Raw genomic sequence first — 5,454 nt, forward strand, 5'->3', positions numbered from 1 at the left:
TAGCAATTTCACCTCAAAATTTCTGAACACACCAGCATCGACAAGACGCGCGTTCATATGCTGGCAGAGTAAAACTGAACTGCCAATCGAAGCCTCGTTATGAGAATGTTTATAGAAGCAATAACTGGAATTAGACCCTTGGGGGGGGGAGGCGACGGCAGAACGATCGCTCGGCAAACGAATCCCAACTGAAATTCTGCAGTTGTGTGACCAGAATATATTTCGCTCCTTTAGGAACGGGCTCAGTATCCGAGTGAGATTCTCCTAAATCATGATGGAGTCAGTGACATAAAAGATATGAACCTTGTAATTCACTGACATTTAAAGCAACCAACCCATGAATACTACATTTGATAAAATTTGTTCACAAATATGGGAAAACACGAGAAACATCTTTTGAAGTCAATTTTTCAGATGCTTCTGTCAAAGGCAGTCATTCAAATGTGATCACTCGTACTCATCAAAGATTCCTAAATACCTTCCGAAGCTGTCATTTACTTCTCAAGTAGCGGAAAAAATTCTTAAGTTTGCGTTAATGGTTTTTTGTCATAAGAATTAGTTTTTGCTTTCAAAGATATCCTCTCACACAAGAGAACTTTAAAGAAATATATTAAACCCATTTTTTGTCCCCGAGGGCTCCACTGAAGTTCCCTCATTTCCTGAGTCCTATTTCATGCGAGAGAAAACTCCTGGTAATCAAAGATGGAAATCCTAAACGAAAATCGAGATTTCATTTTTGCATTGAAAAGATTTATCTCGTTGGTTCGGTTCGGGTGATAGGCGATTTCATTTATCATGCTTCGTTTGAGAGAGAGAGAGAGAGAGAGAGAGAGAGAGAGAGAGAGAGTTTTAATTTTGTAAAAGTGAAAGCAAATAGCTGTTATTCACTGAAATAACTCAAGTTGAAGCTTAACCCTTACTAATACAGGAAGCAGTACGACACGATTATTATTTTATTTTTTTAGAGGATCGTAACGCACTTCGTACGAACCCGATAATCCAATACAACCGTTACCCAAAATTAATATTTGCTTGTAGCTTTTTGCCCTTCCGTCTGTCCGAATGATTGCTTAGTTACTTTTACTGTGATGATACACAGCTTAATCGACTATCTGTAAATATACAGACAATCGTAACATTTTGGAAGGACATCGTTCTTTTTTATGAGAACTTGGCCGTGAGACCAGAAGTGATATCAGGGATCATTTCATTTTCTCTCAGTTATACGCTCTTGACTGTTCGTATGTTTCTTGCTCTGTTATTATTGTTCATTTGTTCTTAGTTTTAAAGTTTTCATTGTCACTAATAATAGATCCTTAAAAACCTCGTTGTACCCGAGGTGGATTTCCGGGGTGGGGGTACCAGCGTCAGGTGAAAAGTATACATTTTTTAATTTTTCCAGTTATGTGCTATTTTCTTGACAAGAGGATGGGGCAGTACTGTATAGATAAGTTTATGAAATAATGCACAAGTATTGTCGTTACTACCTCTTGTTTATGAAAAGGGAACATGATCTGGTAGCTAAGAAGCAGTTCCAAATTTCTCACTAGCCATGTATTCCAAGAACTGGTTGCATTTAAAGAGTGGTGTCAAATTTCTCACTAATGTAATTCATGCTTAGTAAATGGAGAAAAAAGGTTTGTTTTTTATTTTCTTTTTATATCTGGGAGTAAAATTTATCTATAGATAAAAGGGAAGCGCAGAGGGAATAGGCAGCTCTTGGAGGGGGTGTGGTAGTAAAAAGGTTAAGAACCACTGCTCTAGAGTCAGGGTGTAGAAGGGCAATTGGCCATTGACCTTATCCCGAAAGATAAGTTACAAATGGAGAGTTTTGTAGGCATTAGACAGGAGGAGCCTCTATATCCATGAATTGCCAGAATGCCCTTGAGGTAAAGGTGAATTCTCCAGTGTGTTTAGGAGGTTCATGACCCTTAAGATGAACTTTCTGTTTAGTGTATGAAAGCACTGATGTAATGAAACTGTCCCCAGTAAGATTTCCTGCGCGATTCAGTAGTTAACGAATGATGACAATCTTACTCTAATGGGCGTACTGTCTGTCCGTCCGTCTGTCATTCAATCACGGCCAAACGGCTGGTCCGATGGGCATGGAACTTGGTAGGGTTATAGTGGGGATCCATAAGATGGTGTATAATTGGGTTTCATTAAAGCCCCTACCCCCTCCGAAGGGGGTGGGGTGAGAAAGGATTCCCTGAAACGGAGCTGGTTCTGCCCATGAAACAGGGCTGGCTATGCCAATAGACTTAGTTACTCTACGAATGTTCATACATATTTTCTATATACATGTTTGCTAGAAGTTATAATTCTTTCTTCAGCGACCCTGCATTAGGTGAAACTACTTGATGATGGTGTTTTGGCTTTTAAAATTATGTCCCTTTTATTCACCAAATCTTCAAAATACCCACTCCATTGATTCAAGAATGCGGTTCTTAATACAGCATCTTCCCAAGTGCTTCTGCAACCACGACTTCCACTTGCTACTTTTCCTCTGTATTTAATTCCCTGCAAAATAATCTTTTACCATCCCTCATGTGGTTGGCCACATTCACTCTGCTGTTTTAATGCTTACAACTTGTTTTCTCCTTTTTCCATCCCTTTTTGACGGATTTATCTGTCCCACTGTGACCTTTTGAACTTCTGTCGTGTAATTGCACCGCCAAGTATTGTTCATCTTTTCCTCTTCTGACTGCTCTCTCTCTCTCATCCTGTAAGAACAGACACTCCCCTTGATTATTTGATTCCATCCATGAATTTTGCATGGTCTTGAGTCCCCCTTTCATTTCACTGTACTGATCTTTGACCAGCTCTTATCCATATGCTGTTCTCCTTTTCTTTTAAATAATCTGACTTTAATTACATCTACCGCCAAACTTTTCATGATTCCCTTTTAACTTAAACTTCTATGTGTCTTCGCTATTGTTTGAACCTGATTATGATCAGATATACCTCCAGCTTTTCTGTTACTTATTATTACATGCACTGGTATACTCTGACCCAACATTTAATCAGACTTTTTCTAAAAAAAATTTCGTTTTAAAAATAGATTTTAGAATAATCTTGTTTGGAACAGTTTTTCTCAACAGTCAAGCCTCTTTCCAAACACGTATCCATAAGAGTGCCTTTCTTATTTATGTCAGGAGGTCCATATTTACCAACAACGCCAACTCGTCCACTGTTATTTACCCCTGAATTCAAATCTCTTCCTGCAACCACTCTTTCGTATTCACCACTCATCCAGAATATATTTAAACTCGGTCGAAAACACGCTTTCTTTCGCCTCTTTCTTTTCCATTGCTGGACCAGGTGCACTCATTAACAAATTTTACCCTTGTCCGTCTGTGTATGTATCAACGGAGAAAACTTTTTAATGGTATGTTTACATGAGGCTAAAGTAATTTTTTTATCATTCAATAAGCATTAATTACCCAAACTGAAATGTGCACTTTTATGGTTCATACAGGAAAAGTATGAAAAGCAACATTCGTACCCATGTATTTCAAGAAGCACAGAACTTCAAAGACAAATGACAGCATTAGACTAAGATCCAAAGAAGGATCTTAAAGGCGCTTGGTTGGTTAATCCAAGCGTGGCCTTAGAGGGAAGGTCCAAGAGGGGGACATCGAGGCTCTGGTCTGGTTATTATTGATGGTTCGATGTGAACTTCGAACCTGGTGGTACAAAATGTAGTAATGAAAATTAATGTCCTTGTATACAGTCATGTAAATTTCCATGTAATTGCAAATAAGAAATAATATACTTTGTTTAGAAAATCAAGGCAACTTCATTCTTTATTGAAACATTTGGATTTCCATATATTTTGTCTTTTTATGGCGAAACAGTGGATGTCATATTTTGCGGTTTATTTTTTCCATGATCGAGGGTGAACGACGTTCCATGTTAACTAAAAAAAAAGGCAAAAATCCTAAAATTACCCATAAAACGCATACCCACTAGATTGTTAGAATATCCTGCGATTTCTCAAATTTTCTAATGTAGTTTGGTTGCACTCCAACTTGTGTCAAAAAAAGGAGAAGAAAAAAACGGCATCTTTAGTGCGTTTCAAGGTAACAGTTGAATGATTTTTTTCTTTACTTTTAACTTTGTTATCCTCATAAAGATCCATCAAAAGGGAAATTCTACGAGTATTTTTCTGGGGGGGGCGGGGGGGGGGGGGGGGGGGGGGGGGAATATGGTACATATTGCCAGCACGCTCTTTGTACCGTACATTTCTACTCTTATGTTTTTTTTTTTCTACAGTTTCTCTTCACAGACTTAAACCAAGACAACAGAAGCAAGAGAGGAGGAAGAATTCACTCCCGCCTTTGTTGACGGATTTCCTGAACGTGCCACTCGGCATCCCCCAGTCATTCCAATTTACTTCCCTGGCCCTCACATTCACCCCCTCCCCTCCCCGAAAAAGAAAAAGAAAGAAAGAAAAAACTGAAGATCACTCTGTTCTATTACTGTCCCGCCAAATGATTCATGAATATTAGCACAGAATAAAATTCCACGTCCTCTAATGTACTGTGTAGATTGCGTTGTTTAACACAGTCCTGTATATTTCGTTATTGTTAGAAATAAGAGAAAACAGATGTTCATTTCTCTTGTTATCACATTCGGTAGACTGCAAAGGCTAATTTTGGGTTGGGTGGTACCTGGGCTAACATTTCCTCTTGGTTAATTCCCGAGGGCATTCACGTAATGTCTGTGAACGGCCAGTTAAGCTTTAATTAAGTTGGTGACTCTGCCGCTAAAAGCCTTTTATGTGGGACTTCAGAGCAAGTTTATGTTTCGTTCTTTCAATTTATTTTCTATAAATACTCCAAGACTTCACTTATTCATTGTTGCTCTTCACTTGCTGATAAAACATTAGAGCTCTCTCTCTCTCTCTCTCTCTCTCGCTTAAGACTTGTAAATTGGGTTCCTTGGCAATTTAATGTTCATTCATACATTTACGTTCGCGCATACACACACATACACACGATATATATATATATATATATATATATATATATATATATATAGATATATATATATATATGTATGTATGTATGTATGCATGTATGTATATTATTTATATTTGTGCAGTTTTCCTAAAATAATTTTATAATAATACACTGTAGGAAATACACTTATTGTGACAAGCACATGTCCAGGAAAACTGTATGCCAACAAGCGCAGCTATATCATAAAGTAGTAGTTGAGATATTAAGGCATAGTACAACCAAAATTGTCCCAAAGAACTCGAACACATGCATGTATACATACAAATACATATACGTTTTCATGCACAAAGACAATAAGTGTCACCTTCAAGTTTCTCTGCAAGGCATCTAGTTCCAAGCCTTTCTCCGACCTACTCGTGACACATTCACGGCGTCCAGGACAGGTAGACCTATTTCAGTGATTAGGACAACAAAGGCACAGAGGGATTGA

The sequence above is a fragment of the Macrobrachium nipponense genome, chromosome 14 (assembly GCF_015104395.2).
Source record: "Macrobrachium nipponense isolate FS-2020 chromosome 14, ASM1510439v2, whole genome shotgun sequence".
NCBI lineage: Eukaryota > Metazoa > Arthropoda > Malacostraca > Decapoda > Palaemonidae > Macrobrachium > Macrobrachium nipponense.